This window comes from Eschrichtius robustus, chromosome 3 (assembly GCF_028021215.1).
Source record: "Eschrichtius robustus isolate mEscRob2 chromosome 3, mEscRob2.pri, whole genome shotgun sequence".
In the NCBI taxonomy this organism is placed as follows: domain Eukaryota; kingdom Metazoa; phylum Chordata; class Mammalia; order Artiodactyla; family Eschrichtiidae; genus Eschrichtius; species Eschrichtius robustus.
This window is the reverse complement of record NC_090826.1, coordinates 37,800,525-37,820,319: the sequence shown is the minus strand read 5'-3', so window position 1 is coordinate 37,820,319 and position 19,795 is coordinate 37,800,525. Positions and strand designations below refer to the sequence as shown.

Below are 19,795 nucleotides of genomic sequence, written 5' to 3'. Positions count from 1 at the left end.
TAGGGCAACTTTCGACTTCCCTGGTGGTCCAGTGGCTAAGACTCCACACCCCTAATGCAGGGGACCCGGGTTTGATCCCTGGTCAGGGAACTAGATCCCACATGCCACAACTAAGAGTTCGCATGCCACAGCTAAAAATCCCGCATGCCACAACTAAAAGATCCCACATGCCGCAACTAAAAGATCCCGCGTGCCGCAACTAAGACCCAGCGCAGCCAGATAAACAAACAAACAAATAGATAAATAAAATATTTTTAAAAAATAAGGCAACTTCCTTATGTCTCTCAAATTGCTTTACTCTTAGTAGCAGCTCATTAGAACAGTTGTTACCTATTGCTGAATTAGTAATTTATCCAAGAGAGATAATTTTAGTGGTTATTTAATTTTCTTAAATTGGTTTAGGAGGAATCATAATTAAATCAGTGAAAATAAAAATAAAATTATGCCCCCAGGCTATCTACTTTTTAAAAAAAATTTATTTATTTATTTATATTTTATTTTTGGCTACGTAGGGTCTTCGTTGCTGCATGCGGGCTTTCTCTAGTTGTGAGCAGGGGCTACTCTTCGTTGTGGTGCGTGGGCTTCTCATTGCGGTGGCTTCTCTTGTTGTGGAGCACGGGCTCTAGGCGCGTGGGCTCAGTAATTGTGGCTCACAGGCTCCAGAGCACAGGCTCAGCAGTTGTGGCACACAGGCTTAGTTGCTCCGTGGCATGTGGGATCTTCCCAGACCAGGGCTCGAACCCGTGTCCCCTGCATTGGTAGGAGGATTCTTAACCACTGCGCCACCAGGGAAGTCCCAGGCTATCTACTCTTAACTGTTAGCACTCACTTGAGGAGACATAGTTTACCTTTTTAAAGGAGAATTATTCGTATGTATAATAAGGTTATATAATCATTACTTTCTAGTAATCACTACAGTCAGCTCTCCATATCGGCAGGTTCTGCATCCACAGATTCAAGCAATCACAGCCTGAAAATATTTGGGAAAAAAATTCCAGAAAGTTCCAAAAAGCAATACTTGAATTTGCTGTGCCTAGCAACTGTTTACATAGCATTTACATTGTATTTACAACTATTTGTATAACATTTACATTGTATTAGGTATTGTAAGTAACCTAGAGATGATTTAAAGTATATGGGAGTATATGCACGTGTGTAGTTATATGTGAATACTATGCCTTTTTATATAAGGAATCTGGGCATCTGTGGATTTTGGTATCCTCACAGGGTAGGGGGTGGGGTGGTCCTAGAACCAATGCCCTGCAGATACCAAGGGGTTACTGTATATGAATTTTTCTCACTCTATCTTGACTTTTTAAAAAAAATAAATTTATTTATTTATTTTGGCTGCATTGGGTCCTCTTTGCCGTGCGCAGGCTTTCTCTGGTTGCGGTGAGTAGGGGCTACTCTTCGTTGCGGTGCGCGGGCTTCTCATTGAGGTGGCTTCTCTTGTTGCGGAGCACGGGCTCTAGGCATGCAGGCTCTAGAGTGCAGGCTCAGTAGTTGTGGCGCAAGGGCTTAGTTGCTCCGCGGCATGTGGGATCTTCCCAGACCCCGGCTCCAACCTGTGTCCCCTGCATTGGCAGGAGGATTCTTAACCATTGCGCCACCAGGGAAGTCCCTATCTTGACTTTTTAGTGAGGTGAGTGTATTTCTAAATGAAACCAAATAAGAAAATTTAAGTCAATATATATTAAAGTAGGGCATCTGTGTAAGAGAGTTGGAAAAGTTAAAAGTGCAATTTACTTAGGGTTGCTTAAGGCTAATATTTATATTGGACTAAAGAGAAATCATATAACTTAAGTATGACTTACATGTGTGGTCAGTGGTAGAAAATTATGGAATTAGATTATACTGCTTACTTGAAACTTTATACCTTTGTATAGAATTATTGGCTTCCTAGTCCACTACAAAAACGTTCAGCCAGTAATTTTATTTATTTATTTATTTTATTAATTTTGGCTGCGTTGGGTCTTCGTTTCTGCGCACAGGCTTTCTCTAGTTGTGGCGAGCAGGGGCTACTCTTCGTTGTGGTGCGCAGGCTTCTCATTGTGGTGGCTTCTCTTGTTGTGGAGCACGGGCTCTAGGCATGTGGGCTTCACTAGTTGTGGCACGTGGGCTCAGTAGTTGTGGCTCACGGGTTCTAGAGCGTAGACTCAGTAGTTGTGGTGCATGGGCTTAGTTGCTCTGCGGCATGTGGGATCTTCCTGGACCAGGGTTCAAACCCGTGTCCCCTGCATTGGCAGGCGGATTCTTAACTACTGCGCCACCAGGGAAGTCCCTGCTTAGGAATTCTTAAGCTGATTATATTTTCATCTTGTTTAAAAAGTAGTATTTTTATTGTTTTATTATTATTGCAGAAGGGATACAGCATCACTGTGGAACATTTAGAAAATAGAATTAGCAAAAACCAGAAAATAAAAATTTTCCTTAATCTCAGCATCTAGGGATCAAACTAGTGTAAACATTTGGTGTATTTCCTGCCCATCTTTTTTTTTTTTTTTTTTTTTTAATTAATTTATTTATTTTATTTCATTTTTGGCTGTGTTGGGTCTTCGTTTCTGTGCGAGGGCTTTCCCCAGTTGCGGCGAGCGGGGGCCACCCTTCACCGCGCTGCGCGGGCCTCTCACCATCGCGGCCTCTCTCGTTGCGGAGCACAGGCTCCAGACGCGCAGGCTCAGCAATTGTGGCTCACGGGCCCAGTTGCTCCGCGGCATGTGGGATCCTCCCAGCCCAGGGCTCGAACCCGTGTCCCCTGCACTGGCAGGCAGACTCTCAACCACTGCGCCACCAGGGAAGCCCCTGCCCATCTTTTTTATTCACCACTTCTGTTTTTTTATTCTCTTCACTATGAACTTGACTGGTGATTGCATGGGAAGATTGACTTTAAACAAATTTTATTCCATGACAGCAAAATTTAAAAATATAGTTGTTATAGGGACTTCCCTTGTGATCCAGTGGTTAAGACTTCGCCTTCCAATGCAGGGGGTGCAGGTTCAATCCCTGGTGGTGGAGGTAAGATCCTACATGCCTCATGGCCAAAAAACCAAAATATGAAACAGAAGCAATATTTAACAAATTCAATAAAGACTTTAAAAATGGTCCACGTCAAAAAAATCTAAAAAAAAAAAAATATATATATATATAATTGTTATATAAGAAGTAGAATAGTATAGTATAATGATTAAAAATGGAGGCTCTAGATTCTAGATGAAGCTGCCTGGATTCAAATTGTGGATCTTGGGAAAGTTACTTAACCTCTGAGATCCTTAGTTTTCCCATCTATAATGAGGTAAATTACAGTAAATCCCTCATAGAGTTGTTATTGAGGATTAATTTAGTCCATATAAAGCACCTGGCTTGTGTTAAGTGCCCAGTAAATGTTAGCTATTATTATTAGTTTCTTTTCCTCTGGCTAGTTTTTTAAATGTCTCATTGCATCCCGTCTGTCTTTTATCATTCATTCACTCACCAAGCATTTGTTGAGGGTCTGCTGCTGTTTTTTGTTGTTTTTTAAAAAATTTATTCATTCATTTATTTTGGCTGCCGTGGATCTTAGTTGCGGCACTCAGGATCTTCATTGCGGCATGCGGGGTCTGTTTTTTATTTTTTTTGCAGCATGCATGAGGGATCTAGTTCCCTGATCAGGGATCGAACCCGGGCCCCCTGCATTGGGAGCGCAGAGTCTTACCCGTGGACCACCAGGGAGGTCCTGCAGCTGTTTTTAATACATTCAAGGGTTTTCTGCTAGAGTAATGCTGTTGAATAGAATAGAACTTTCTGAAATGATGGAAGTGTTCTTTATCTGTGCTGTCCAATAGTCACATGTGGCTAATAAGCATTGAAATGTGGCTAGTACAAACACCGAACTAAATTTAAATTACCCCATGAAGCTTAGTGGCTACTATATTGGACATCCTGGCCTACAGTCCATGTACATCTTTGCTCTTGTTTCACTAAATATATATGTGTTTCAGCCTGGAAATGTGGTGGTGTGATGAATACCATTCCTATTCTGATGTCACCTTGATCTACTTTCTTAGCCTATCTCTTTTGCTCAGGAATGACACACCGTTCCCTTTTATACAAAAAATCATATTTTTTGCTGTCAGCTAAGTTTTCTAATATGTAAAAGGTAGTGTTAATTCTATCTTGATCTTCACAATAAACCAACAAATGAGATAATGTACGTAAAGCCTATGGATCTGTTATAATCCACAGTAAGCATGAAAATTATTATGATTATTGTTAACCATGGTGGGTTTGCACTCTGATGGTGACTTTTTTTGTTCTGCATAAGCCATCTGTCTCAAATATAGTGCAGTTAAAAGCATGGACATGGATTACCTTTTTAAAGAAGTTCTAGTTGTTTATATCTTTCATGTTTTTGTGTCTTTACTTTCATTGTATGTTTTGAATACAACAAAAGGAAATTATCCTACCAGGGGCCTAGAGCAAGCAGAGTCCTCTTGGCTTTTGTTACCCAGAGGAGTACTATAGCAGTAGAAGCATTTTTTATACTTCCCTAGGATGCCTTAAATATCAACTACGCATAACTATGTTCCAGTCTCAAAATTCTTAGAATTTTTATTCCCTAAATGCTTTTCAAGTTGTCTTAGAAATTTATTGTTAATACTTTATATTTTTTATAATTCAAATTTTTTGTTACTGTTTGTTAGTATGGCTCTTAGTCTATTTTCAAGCTGTTAGCATAGGTTAGTTAGTTTTTATAGGTGCAAAAGCTGAGGCAGAAGTATGAACCAAAGTTTTCCCTCATACTGAGATTATAAGATTTAAATTGGGACGAATCCATCTCTTGGAACCCTAGGATTTTCACAGATATGCCTCCTCAGGGGCTTGACCCCAGGAGGGAGGTTGCTGAGCAGATGAGGCTTTCGGTTTCCATTTTTGCTTCATCCAGCCAGAGTAGCTTCACTTTGTATCTGTTTTATATTGAACTTCCATATAAGAATTTTGAAGAAAAGATCTCCACTTAAAAACAAAGAAAACGTTGAAAATTGCTGCATTAGTGATTTTGAAGGCCTACTTGGGAAAAAAGGGTATCTGCATGACCTGCCAGATGGTGGGCATCTAATCCTCTGGGCATGGCTTGGTCCTCTGCTGGCACAGCTATTTTGTGCCCAGCAGGAGTGAGTGAGCTGAATTTTTGCAGTTTTATTTCTCTCTTTTTCTTGACCCCAACCTCCCTACTTCCTCTTTTCCTTTTATCTTTCTCCCTCCTAAGATTTCTAGTTGGAAGGAAAGGAGTGGGCCTGATGAGTCATAGAGGCAAGTAGGTGTGTATATTTTGTTTGTGTGTATGTATTTTTTTTAATACATGGATACAGTTAAGATTGGTTGTTTTATCATCAGTTGCTCTAATTTATCAGTTAAAAAAAAAGAACAATGAAGTGCTTTGTTGAGTGCAGGGACTGATAGTTTGGGCCTCTTGTGAATAAGGTTGTTTATGCCAGGAAGTCTTATGCTCAAGATCTGTAACCCAATACCATGCCTTGCTCACTTCCACTCCCCAATGGCCTTTTTGAGGACCTGTACCAAGATTTGTTCTCATACCTCTTTGTTATTCTTCATGCCATGAGAAATTTAATATTTCTTTTAGACTCCTTGTTCACATTCTCATGCTTACTTTTCTTTAGGCCCCATTCTGAATTTATTTTCCTATCTACCAATTTTTTTCACAATTGTTTGAGCTTCCCTTCAGAATCCATTTGCAACAATATGATTGCCATTTTGTTAAAATGAAGAATATGCTTTCAAATAACCAAATATTTGTTTGGAACTACTCAGTCCAGCCCTGTGCTAGGTAATATCATGGTGAATAGAAGAGAAGTAGAGGGCTGTCTTCCAAACAGTCTCCTGAGGAAGCAAACTGTACATCTAAGAAACAGATTAATATCCGCTAATGCTATGAGGATACGGCAGGGTATTTTCCCACTCTCAGCTATTAAGAGAGCACTCTTTCCAGTTACCCATTATGAAAATCCCAAAGTCATCTTTGGTTATTCTTTTTATTCCTTGCTTCTAATCAGAAGCTAAGCTCTTGATTCTAAATCTTCAAAGACTTTTGCATCTGTTCCTTCCTTTATGCATCTGTAGTTCAGTCCTCTTCACTTTTGCCTAGAGTGAGTTATTTTTCCTATCTTTTTGCCCACCTTTTCACTCTTCCTGATACATAGCTCTAATTGTATAGCTTATTTCTTAAAAACCTTTTGTGGCTCCCATTTATTTCAGAATTGAGTCAAAAATTCTTTAGGCTGACAGCTAATGTCTGATCTGTTTTTTCAGCCTTATCTTCAAATATTCCTCTTATGCACTTAACACCACTCCATGATTTCCTAATTGTGTTCTCTTGGACAAGTTATTTGACCTCTGGGCTTTGGTTTCTCCTTTTGTTGAAAGAGGGGAATGGACCAGGTTAGAAATCACAATGAGTTCATGTTGAATAATTTTTATTTTTTATTTTATTTTATTTTTAAAATATTTATTTATTTATTTGGCTGCCCTGGGTCTTAGTTATGGCACGTGGGATCTTTGTTGCTGCATGTGGACTCTTAGTTGCAGCATGCAGTCTCAGTTGCAGCATGCATGTGGGATCTAGTTCTCTGACCAGGGATTGAACCCAGGCCCCCTGCATTGGAAGCACAGAGTCTTAACCACTGGACCACCAGAGAAGTCCTTGAATAATTTTTAAATGATCAGGCTTGAAAAATATATTATCTCAGAGTATGTGTGTGTGTGTGTGTGTGTGTCTGTGTCTGTGTGTGTGCTGTTCAGAATAAATGGGAAGCATTTAAAAATGATGGATTGGGGGCTTCCCTGGTGGCGCAGTGGTTGAGAATCCGCCTGCTAATGCAGGGGACACGGGTTCGAGCCCTGGTCTGGGAAGATCCCACATGCCGCGGAGCAACTGGGCCCGTGAGCCACAACTACTGAGCCTGCGCGTCTGGAGCCTGTGCTCCGCAACAAGAGAGGCCACGATAGTGAGAGGCCCGCGCACCGCGATGAAGAGTGGCCCCCGCTCGCCGCAACTAGAGAAAGCCCTCACACAGAAACGAAGACCCAACACAGCCAAAACTAAATTAAAAAAAAAAAAAAAAATGATGGATTGGGACTTCCCTGGTGGTCCAGTGGTTAAGACTCTGTGCTTCCAATGCAGGGGGCCCAGGTTCAATCCCTGGTCAGAGAACTAGATCCCACATGCCGCAACTAAAGATTCCACATGTTGCAACTGAAAGACCCTGTGTGTTGCAACGAAGATCCCATATGCCTTAACTAAGACCCGGCTCAGCCAAATAAATAAATTTTTAAAAAGTATTTTAAATAAATAAATAAATAAAAACGATGGATTAAAGTGCATCTTTTTGATTTTATCATTGTAATCCTAGTGAGTAACTAGGTGAAAGTGTGTCGATATAGCCCTCAAAGCAAATTTTATAATACTAGCATATTGGTAAGGGGGGGTCTTAATATTGTTTTCTCTTCTCTGTACTAAGGTAGAAAGTCTAATGACTTAGGAATTGAGTCTAAGTTCTAATTTCATATAACCAGAAAGTTTCTGTAAAATAAAATGTGGAATAAGCTTCAATACTGTTTATGTCATCGTCTGTGGAGAGTGAAGTAGTACAACCCCAGAAAGAAGGTGATTTTTAAAAAATTTATTGAGATATAATTGACATATAATGGAAGATGATTTTTAATATGAACAGTGGCTACCATTTACTGAGTACATATTATGGACCCCTGTTGATCGTTTTCCTACCCCGCCCCCATTTTTTACTTTCTAGACCTCTCCCATCTCAGCAAATGGAATTGCCATTCATCTGTTACTTAGGCCAAAAACCTAGGTGTCATCCTTAATATCTTTCCTTTGCACCCTACTTCAAACCTTCAAGTAGTTTAGCATTATCTTTAAAATATGCCCTGTCTGCCTACTACTTACTACCTCCACAAGCCAGCATCCTAGTTCAGTTCCCCTCTTGCCCCATGGTAGCCAGATTGAACTTTAAAAAGGTAAATCAGATCATACCATCCCCCACTGCTGAATTTCCTTCTGTGACTTTTTGTCACCCTTGAAATGAAATCTAAACTCTGGGCTTTGATGTACAAGGCCTTAATTTGTCCTTCCTGCCTCTCTGACCTTATTTCTGATCACTCTTCCTGTAGCTTACACCATCCTAACCACCACCCTTACTGACCTTTTTGTTTCTCAAATACACCAACCTCTTTCCTACTTCAGAGTCTTTGTACTTTCTTTTCCCATTTCCTATAGTAACGTTTTTATCCCAGAATCATTTGGCATGCTTCTTCTGACATATCCCCTCCTCATAGAGACTTCTGTTGGCTAGCCTGTCTAAAATAGCCATCCGATATCACTATTTATCCCCTCATTCTGCTTTGTCTTTATAGTTCTTATCATCTTTGAAAATATCTTATTTATTCATTTGTTTACTTATTGTTTATAGCCTCCAGGGTAGGGTGAGCTCCCTGAGGGTAGAACTTTATAATGTTCACCACTGTATTGGGTTAGCTAAAAAGTTCTTTCGGGCTTTTCCGTAACATCTTATGGAAAACCCGAATGAACTTTTTAGCCAACCCAATATTTCCAGTGCCTATAAAATAGTATCTATAGAAGCAGGTACTACATAGAAGCAAGCCAGTTTGCATCACAGAAACCTACAAAACTTACAGTTCACCTCTGGATCTGAAGGTGGATGTCAGGCTTGGGCTGAAAATAGGAGGACTATTGAAAGTCTTTTCAGGGATAACTGGGCCTAAAAGTCACCATCCCCATTCTTTGCAACTAATCAGTTAAGTCTCACCCACCCCGACAAGAAATGAATTTTTATTTTGGGGAAAAAATTGAACCAGAATGTTAGAATGCTTACCTACCTTCATACTAGGTAAGCATCTAAAATGACAGCAGATGGGGAAGGAATGTTATACTGAGAAGAGGGAGATGAAGGGATTGTCTGCATACTGAATGGTGAGGCTCTTGAGACTTCTAGTCCTCTTCTATCACATGGCTCTTAAGCAGGTAGGAATCATCTGCCTCCCACCCACACCCCCACCACCTGCCAGGAAATCGGTGGATTTGGAGAAATTGAAGAGCCCCAAGTAAAAGAAGAAAACTTTAAAATGTAACTACCAAAAAACCTTCTAATTACTATCTTCTAAATATATATCCTTCCAGGAGAGGTTAGAGAAGGAGCTGCATCTATGAAACAAGAATGGTATACTATAAAATAGTAATAATTAGAGAACCACAAAGATTCTCAAAGATTCTTGGAAATTTTAAAATATAATTATTTATTTATATATGGTTCTATATGATTATTTACTTATGGTTTTATTTAAACCATTTGACTAGAAGGCCAAGGAGATAAAGGTGAGGAGATCATCCATTAATGGAGAAAAGCCAAAGATGGAAAATAAGAGAGAAAAGATAAGAAAATTAAAGGATCAATCTAGGAAGTCTGTTTTTGACTAATACAAGAACATTTTCTACAACTGAAGAGCATGAACTTCCAAAGTGAAAGGTCCTACCAAGTGCCCAGCACAATGAATGAAAAAAAAGACCCACCCCAGAGCATATGATTATGAAATTTTATAATATGGGCAATAAAAATAAGATTCTAAGCACTTCCATGGGTGGGGGTGGGGGGGAACGAGATGCCATATAAAAGACTGAAAATTAAAATGGTATCAGACTTCTCAACACCAGCTCTGGAAGCTCTACTGACGGAACAATGCTTTCTGAGAGAAAATTATTTCCTACTTAGAATTCTATATCCAGTCAAACTACCAGTCAGGCATGAGAGTAAAGACATTTTCAGACATGCAACATTTTGAAAACTTTGCCTCTCATGAGCCTTTTCTTTTGAAGCTTCTGGAGGATGTGTCCCATCAAAAACAAGGGGGTAAACAAAACAACTAAGTAAAAATAAAAAGGAATGTGTAAGATCTGGAAAGAAGGGTGATAGCAAGACCCAGGGTGACTGCTGGACAACAGTCTAGAGAATAAGCAGTGCAAACTGGAGCGGGGGGATCAAGAACTCCAGGAGAAATATTGAGGAGTGGGGTTTAAGGAAAGAATTCATGGATTTCCAGATGTGTTTGACATGGTGGACATTCATATTCAGAAGAATTTTACAATTCTCTTGGAGGCTTTGGGAAGAATTAATGGTAGGCATATAGTAACTGAGCACATGAAAAATTAGGCAAAACATTAAAAATTGTGCAAGAAATAAAATGTAATCATAATATATTACTTGGCTTAGTAGTGATTATAATCAGTCATAATGATGTAAATGCTGAGTTTTTGTTTCTCCTAAATATTGATTTTACCCAAAATTGTCTTTTACCCAGTATTGGAAAGGAAGTAATTTAAGAGGGTTGGAAACCTCAGCTTCCACACTGGAAAGTCAGTAGAAGGTCAGAAATAGCAGTATAAGTATGTTAGTTAGCTAGAGCTGTGTTGGTAAATAGAAGAAACAGTAAAAGAATTGTTACTTACTCAGGGGAGTAGGATTCAGTGGTGATATGGGCAGCCCTGGGTTCTATTTTCATTATATACCTATTTGAAGCTTTGTAAATTATAACTGAGGAAAATTAAGTTTGGAGGCAATTGCAGTCATCTAGAGAGAGCTTGGACTATGGGTAGCAGTGTAGGTGGAAAGAAGTAATTGGATTCTGGATATTTTTGAAAGTAGAGGCAATAGAATTTCCTAATGGACTGGGTGTGGGATATTGGCACAAGGAAGCAGGAATCTAGAATGACTCTTATTTAGGTTTTTGACTTGAATGACTGGGAGAATTGAATTGCCAGTAACTACATTGGGGAAGACTGAATAGGGGACAGGTTTGGGGACGGGAGATCAGGAGATATCAAGTTGACAGTTGGGTAAACAAGTCTGGAATTCAGAGGAGAGGTTCATGATGGTTGTGTCTCTTAGTAGTTAGGGGACCTTAGGTAAGTTATGTAACCTCTGTAATCTCAGTTTTCTCATCTGTGAAGTAGAGAATAATAATAGTACTACTGTACCAGGTTGATGGTGATGCCGAAAACTTGGCCTCCCTGCACTGGTGCCAAATCGAATCTCAGAGACAGAGTTTTGGGTGAAGTGAAAAGGAATAGCTTTATTGCTTTGCCAGGCAAAGGGGGACACAGCGGGCTTGTGCCCTGAAAAACTGTGTGTCCCAACCTGGGGAGATTTGGTGAGGAGTTTTATAGCAGTGGTTCAAGGGCGGGGTTGCTGATAAGGATCAGGGTGTGTACAGGGCCTGCATGCCTTTAATCTGGCCTAGGTGGTCTCCTGATGAGCTTCTTGAGGTTAATCGAACTGTGATCTTCTCTGGAATGAAGAATGCTAACGTCTTCCATTTGTTGGGGGTTTTAGTTCTGTAGAAGAGCTCAAAGATATTGTTATGTGTATCCCTTGAGGTGGAACCAGGGCCCTGCCCCAAGGCTGCACTTTGTTTTTCTCTCTCTTTTTTTTTTGGTTTAAAATAATTTTTTATTGCCCAGGGTATTTTTTTCTAGTGTCTTATTTTGTTTGTTTGTTTTTGTTTTCTTTTTTAATAACTGTAAATTCAAGCTTAGAGAAGCTTGCCTTTGTCTTGAAAAACAAAACAATAAAGCTTTTATATCATTTGCTAACCTGGTCTCATTTTAAGAGAAAGATGGGAGTTACCTTGCAAGAGTAAAATTTATACCATGAATGATGCAGGTCTAAGTCTGATGGTACTAAAAGGAGACAACAGCATTGTTGACAAAATTAAAAATAATCTGCTGGTGGCATTTGCAGAAAAGAAGCCCTTGCAAATTTCTAAACAACAGTAAACTCTGTTAGGAAATTCTAAAGTGTTTTACGGGCCGAAAAGGGAATGAGGTTAGTAAAATGCCTCAACAGAGTTTGAATAAAATACTGGATTTGAGAGTTACTGGAACTTGGATATGTAAAAATAGAGTGTAGGTTGGGTCATGCTTACAATGGTCTCAAGTTCAAATAAACTACTGTGACAGTACACCACTTGACAAGTCACACTCTTTCCCAGGGGCTCTTCTTTTCCCTCAGTAGGTACTGGCAGAAGGTGTGCTTAGTCGTTTTCCAGTGTAGATGCCTAGCCCCAAAGCCAAAACATGGGAGAGGAAGAAAGATGGAATGAACACCTTAAGAAATTCTGCAGAGAAAATCCCCCCTTTTTTCATGGCTCCACTTTTCCTCATGCTTAAGGAAATGGAATGTTTAGGGTGCCTGAAGTGGAACTCCTTAGGTGGAACGTTTTCAGGTCTACTGAACCAGTCGGATACCCAGTCTACGATTTTCTTCAAAGAATCCACTTCTTTCTCTCCTTCTGCAATTTCTTTTTCTGTCTGAGAGCTATGGTCCCTGCTGGTGTGCATTTCCACATCAAACATGATCTGCCCAACTTCTTGTGGGGAAGGACTATCTCAGTGAGAACTGCCTCTTGAACTACTCTGTCCAGATTCATGTTGTGCATCCAAAAGAATCTTCCATATCTCCATTGTGGATAGAGGATGAGGAGGGTACACGTTCTAGCCCCCCATTTTTCCCATTGCCATTGTCGTTGGCGTTGCTGCTGTTCATGGGGAGCTCCACCCAGGAACTGCTGAGGCCGGCTGGTTGGGGCAGAGACTGTTCACCTTCCTCACAGTTGTTGTTGTCTGGGGCCAGTGGCTGCTGTACTGAGACGACATTGTCGCAGCAGGACCGTCTTGTTCTCGGGCAGCAACACTGCACTTTGTTTCTTTTCTTTTAACGAATATCTTGTTTTTTTATTTTTATTTTTAGTTATTTTTTATTTTTGGCTGCATTGGGTCTTAGTTGTGGTACAGGGGCTCTCTAGTTGAGGCGTGCAGGCTTAGTTGCTCCGCGGCATGTGGGAATTTAGTTTCCCAACCAGAGATCGAACCTGCGTCCCCTGCATGATTCTTTACCACTGGACCACCGGGGAAGTCCCCTGCACTTTGTTTCTTGACTACTCCTCCCTTGTCTCTGCATCCTCTCCCTTCCCAGATCAGCAAATGTTTGAAAGGCTTGTGTGCCAAGGAGCCCCACAGGGTCCTGCTCGGTTTCACTGGGAGGATTAAATGAAATAACATACATAAAGAACTTATCATGGGGCTTCCCTGGTGGCGCAGTGGTTAAGAATCCGCCTGCCATTGCAGAGAACACAGGTTCAAGCCCTGGTCGGGGAAGATCCCACATGCTGCTAGAGCAACTAAGCCCATGCGCCACAACTACTGAGCCTGCCCTCTAGAGCCCGCGCACCACAACTACTGAAGCACGTGCACCTACAGCCCGTGCTCCACAAGAGAAGCCACCTCACCACAAGGAAGAGTAGCCCCCGCTCACCACCACTAGAGAAAGCCTGCGCGCAGCAACGAAGACCCGACGCAGTCAAAAATAAAGTAAATAAATTTATTTTTTTAAAAAAGAACTTATCACAATGCAAGGCACTAAATCTTAGATATTATTTTTATTATTGATGCTGCTATTATTATAATCATCTGAAGCATCATATAATAAGGCTGTATAGCATAAAGCTTAAGAGTTAAGGATCCAAACAACAATAAACAGATAACGTGTTAAGCAAAAAAAAGAGTTAAGGATCCAGTCCTGACTGCCATTTGCTAGTTGTGTGACCTGGGGGAAGCCACTTAATCTGTCTTCAGTTTTATTATCTGTAAAACGGAGTGAGTAATAGTACCTATTACATAATGTCTTCATAAGGATTAAATGAGGTAATTCCTATAAAGTATTTAGAACAGTGTCTGACACATTATAAGTGCTCAGTAAATGTTACCTACTATTATCATTATTTGTGAACTCCTTAAAGAAGGAACCATCATGTTTATTTCTATGGCCCCCACTTGATCCTCATTGCCAGGCACTGTGCTTAGTACATATGTGACAGGTCGTAAAAAAAAAATTTAAGTGTTCTGTTAATCTATGGAGAGTACAAACCTTGCACTTAGTATTTACTTGATACATGCTTGCTGGATTGAATTGGGGAAGAAATAAATCTTTGGGAGAGTGTTTCAGAAGTATGCTCACAGAATTTTAAGTTTGTGTTTATATTTTGCTATTTTGGTGTGAGTTTATGAGTAATTGTAGACTAAAGGATAAATTTGGGAAGGGGGAAGAAGCTTTTTCAGTGCTTGGGGAGACAATCTATATACTTGGGTTTGTGGATTTTAGTTCTCTTCTGAACTTCCTGGATTTAAAAAAAAAAGCATTTTGGGACCATTTAAAGTCACTGCACATATATGTATTAATAGTTCTGCCTTTGTCAGGAGACTTGGTATTTTGCTGCTTGCATGGCAGTTTTGAGCAATGTGGTTTAAAATTTTCTATGAAATAAAGAAAATACAGAATGAATTCATTCTTAGTCTCATTTTACTTTCAGTTGTTATTCAAGATAGAGGATATTTTTCTCTCAGAAATCTAGGATATTTTTATATTTATTAAACTGGTTTAATATTTATAAGCAAGCAGATCTAATTTAAACTTTTTAGATATTTGTATTGTTTCACTAAGAAAAAGTAAAATTTGACCATGAACTTGATTTGTCCTTTTGTTATTATATATAGTGCTATTGACATGATCTAGTGATGGCTGTGGAATGTTTATTCTGCCTTTAGTTATCTTAAAATTGGACTATAAAAACCATGGAGAGAAAAGAGAAAGACAGACTGAACCAGCTCTGCTTAGTGTCACCTGATGTGAGGCTCTGGTGGTTAATGTCTGTTCAGCTGAGTTTTCCTTATGAGTTTTCGTATCTATGACCTCGCACAACCAGTTTTCCATGATGTAATACCTCTAAAACACGTTTGAACTGCAGCAAGCCTTACCCAAGGATAGTACTCCTTTTTTTATGGATCTAAATTCATAGCTCTTTTGGGACTTGACTTCTGAGCAATTTCCCTCTCTTCTCCTTTTTGGTTATTGGTAATTTTTTCTAGTCTAAGAGAGCGTTGGTATCTTTGCTTTATTTGGGAGTAAAATACAAAGCAGTTCATTTTATTTTTTTATTATTATCTTTTAATTAATTAATTAATTAATTAATTAATTTATGGCTGTGTTGGGTCTTCGTTGCTGCGCACAGGCTTTCTCTAGTTATGGTGAGCAGGGGCTACTCTTCGTTGTGGTGCGCAGGCTTCTCATTGTGGTGGCTTCTCTTGTTGCAGAGCACGGGTTCTAGGTGCGCGGGCTTCATTAGTTGTAGCACACGGGCTCAGTAGTTGCGGCTCGCGGGCTCTAGAGCGCAGGCTCAGTAGTTGTGGCGCACGGGTTTAGTTGCTCCGTGACACGTGGGATCTTCCCGGACCAGGGCTCGAACCTGTGTCCCCTGCATTGGCAGGCGGATTCTCAACCACTGCGCCCCCAGGGAAGCCCCACATTTTAATATTTTACTATAGGTTTATTTCAGGCCTCTTAATTGTTTTTTTACCAAACTTTGGAGTCAGACATTTTTCTGGAAAGACCAGTACAGGTCAGAAGAACTCTTACAATATGGATGGTGCTTTTATTGCTCAAAGTTGGCAGTAGAAAGGCTTATAAAGCTAACCAGTAAGATTTTCATTAGTTTACAGATAGATAGTTTTTTATGAATCAAAAATGAAATTATTATTGAACCACTGGCCTTTTTCTTCCATACTGATTGTCACAGAACAAAGCATAGGCTTTGGAGCCTAATAGATCCAGATTCCAGTACCTCCTCTAATCTTTGTCAAGTCACTTAAATACTCTGAACCTCATTTTCCTGATGTTAAAATGGGGGTAATTTCATCTCAGGTAGTACCTATAAAACACCTAGCACAGTTTCCAGGTATATTGTAGGTGAGCAATAAGTAGTAATTTTCTTGACAGCTTTGATACAATGGCCACAGACCTCTTACTAGGTCCTATTATGCAGAATTGAAGAGGTCCAAGTCTGATAGTAGTGTCAGTGTTTTGTTTTTCAGAATAAGGATAGATAGATGTGTTTTAGACTGTAATCACACCTCTCCCTCATTCTTCTGTTTAGGTAATAAACTTTTGAGAAGGGATAACATTTAAACTTTAATGTTTAACTCTGAGCTTTATACATAACTGAGAGTTCAATAAATATTTGACCCACTGGATGTAAATGCCACAAAGGAACATAATAACATTATTATTTTCCTTATGCTTGTTTAGAAAGAGTCAAATCCCAAAGTCTATCATAGATCTGTGAGCATTATAACATAGAATAGTGACCCATAAATTTTTTTGATTATGTATCTATTATTAGTTTTCTATGGCTGCTGTAGCAAATTGCCACAAACCTAATGGCTTAAAACAACACAAAAGTATTATCTTACAGTTCTGTAGGTCAGAAGTCTGATGGGTCTTACTGGGCTAAATTCAAGGAGGGCTATGTTCCTTTCTGGAGGCTCTAGGGGAGAATCTATTTTCTTACTTTTTTCAGCTTCTAGAGTCTGTTTTGCATTCCTTGGCTTGTAGACCCCTTCCATCTTCAAAGCCAGCCAAGACCAGTTGAGTCTTTTTCACATTGTATCCCTCTGATACTGACTCTTCTGCCTCCCTCTTCCACCTTTGAATACCTCTTGTGATTACATTGCACCCACTTTGCTAATCCAGGATGATCACCCTAATTTAAAGTGAGCTGATTAGCAGTCTTAATTCCATCTGCAGTTTAATTTATTCTACTTGCCTACCAACATAACATATTCACAGGTTCTAGGGATTAGGACATGGACATCTTTGGATATCTTCTGTCTACCATAGTATCCCATTAGGAGAACATTTTTGAGCACATCCCCAGGTGCTACGATCAACCCTTATTAAATATTAGTAAAACTTAATTTCTCTTTTTCATATTAAAAAAAAGTAAAAATTCTAATTTTCTTTCCATACTTCAGTCTTGCTCATTCCCCAGTTTTGGAGACTGCTGGCTAATAGTAGGGCCTTGAAAGGTCCTGCCTTGGAATAAGAATTTTAACTTTTAATTGAATTCAGTAAATATTTACTGAGCAGTAACTATGAACAAGGCAGTGTTTAAAGTATATATAGAGACACAAAAGCTTGTTTCTTACTCATGTTCCAGTCCAGTGCATGTTGCGTGGAGGTTGAAGGGGAGCTCTTTTTAACCTAGGACAGGGCCTCAGTTTCCACTACTGGGTCTTCTGCATCTGCTGGCAGATGAAGGAAGAAAGTATGGAGGACAGTGTTGAGGTTTTTAATGGGACAGGCCTGGAAATCATCCCTTCTGCCCCTATACCGCTGGCCAGAACTCAGTGTTATGGTCTTAACCAACTAGGAAATGTAGTCTACTTCAGGAGGAAAAAGGAAGTGAACAAGTAGCCATTCCCTTCCATACATAACATCCCTGCCTTCAAGAATCCTCTGATTGAGTGGAAGAGGTGGACATAGCTAAAACATGTAGAAGGCAGGCCTGATAAGTGTTACAATAGAAGTTTAAATGGAGTGATATGAGTGTATAGGGAAGAGAAAGATTAATTTTGATTAGAAAAGTGGACTCCTTCTAGCAACAAAATGAAAGTGGAAGTGGGAGAATTCAGGACATATTTAGGAGAGGCAGGTTATATAACTAAAATGTAGAGAATGCAGGTCGATGTAATAGATAAGGTAAGAGAGGTTGGGGTCAGATCATTCAGACTCTTGAATAACACGCTAAAGAATTTGGACTTTGATCAGGGGCTGTGAGCTGCCACAACAATTTTTTGAGTAGCCAATAGCTTCTTAAGTGGAGGGGTTGTGTCTTAATCATTTTTATATCCTATCTATCTCTCTATCTATCTATCTATCTATTTATTTATTTATTTATGGCTGTGTTGGGTCTTCGTTTCTGTGTGAGGGCTTTCTCTAGTTGCGGCAAGTGGGGGCCACTCTTCATTGCGGTGCGCGGGTATCTCACTATCGCGGCCTCTCTTGTTGCGGAGCACAGGCTCCAGACGCGCAGGCTCAGCAATTGTGGCTCACGGGCCTAGTCACTCCGCGGCATGTGGGATCTTCCCAGACCATGGCTCGAACCCGTGTCCCCTGCATTGGCAGGCAGATTCTCAACCACTGCGCCACCAGGGAAGCCCCTATATCCTTTTTATAACTATATGGAGAGGTAATATAACATTGTGGTTAAGAGCACAGACTTTGGGAAAAAAAAAAAAAGAGCACAGACTTTGGGAATTCCCTAGTGGTCCAGTGGTTAAAACTCCGCGCTTCCATTGCAGGGTGCGGGTTTGCCCCGTTTGGGGAACTAAGATCCCGCATGACACGTGGTGTGGCCAAAAAAAAAAGAGAGAGAGCACAGACTTTGGAACCCACTGTTTAGGTTTGACTCCTGGCTCTGCCACTTATTAGCTGTTATGACTTTGGGCAAGTTACTTAATTTCTCTGAGCCTGTTTCTTCATCTATATGATTAGGTTAATAAAAATGTTACTTCATTGGGTTATCGTGAGAATTAAATGAATACAACGTAGGACTTAACTGGTGGCACAGTGGTTAAGAATACGCCTGCCAATGCAGGGGACTCGGGTTTGAACCCTGGTCCGGGAAGATCCCACGTGCCACGGAGCAACTAAGCCCGTGTGCCACAACTACTGAGCCTGTGTGCCACAACTACTGAAGTCCACGCACCTAGAGCCCGTGGTCCACAGCAAGAGAAGCCACCGCAATGAGAAAGCGCACCGAGGCAAAGAGTAGCCACCGCTCGCCGCAGCTAGAGAAAGCCCATGTGCAGCAACAAAGACCCAACACAGCCAAAAATAAATAAATAAATAAATTTATTACAACGATGAATATAACATAAAGTGCTTAGAACAATGGTAAACGCGCTTTGAGTTAGTTGTTATCATAATTATTATGATCATTACCAGTGCCTGGCACACAGTGGCACTCAGTAATTTTTGAGTGGTCAGAGTTGTGTTTTAAATTATCCAGCAAGTGTTTATATACTGTCATATGCCAGGCAAGAGAATGCTATTAAGAAGCTTATAGTCGGGAGTCCCTGGTGGCGCAGTGGTTGAGAGTCTGCCTGCAAATGCAGGGCACACGGGTTCGAGCCCTGGTCTGGGAAGATCCCACATGCCGCGGAGCAACTGGGCCCGTGAGCCACAACTACTGAGCCTGCGCGTCTGGAGCCTGTGCTCCACAACAAGAGAGGCCACGATAGTGAGAGGCCCGCGCAGCGCAATGAAGAGTGGCCCCCGCTCGCTGCAACTAGAGAAAGCCCTCGCGCAGAAACGAAGACCCAACACAGCTAAAAATAATAAATAAATAAATAAATTTATTAAAAAAAAAAAGAAGCTTATAGTCTAGTAGGGGAGATATAAGGCATATTATAAAACAGTTAAAGGTAGAAAATGATGATGCTGTAGCAGTGTGGTGTTGATGGAGTGCCTTGGTAATTCAGAAGCATGCTCGGTCAAAAATACTTCTACTTAGAGGGAGCCAAAGTCTCTGGTCAAAGTCTAGTTTACCAGTAGTGTCAGAGTTGGGAGTTTCCTGTTGTAGTCTTACTAACTTTAGAGTAGTGATCAGCTAGCTATCCTTGGTCTACACTGAGCCTTGCCACTCAACATATAAGTCCATAGACCAAGCAGCATTAGCATCACCTGGGAGCTTTTAGAAATTCAGAATTTCAAGTCCCCCCTGACCTATAGAATCTAAGTCTGCAGTTTACATGATTTCTAGGCGATCTGTTTCCACATTAAAATTTAGGAAGCACTGGTCTAAAAAATCAAAAGCA

General features: G+C 40.3%; 1 protein-coding gene and 1 pseudogene across 1 annotated transcript in view; one reads left to right on the top strand and one right to left on the bottom strand.

The window, feature by feature from the left end:
• The window catches only part of TESK2 (testis associated actin remodelling kinase 2), a 133,151-nt gene that overhangs the window by 66,137 nt on the left and 47,219 nt on the right, over positions 1-19,795 (top strand). The gene's annotated exons all lie outside the window — the stretch shown is intronic.
• Positions 12,092-12,644, bottom strand: LOC137761039 (BCL2/adenovirus E1B 19 kDa protein-interacting protein 3-like pseudogene; annotated as a pseudogene).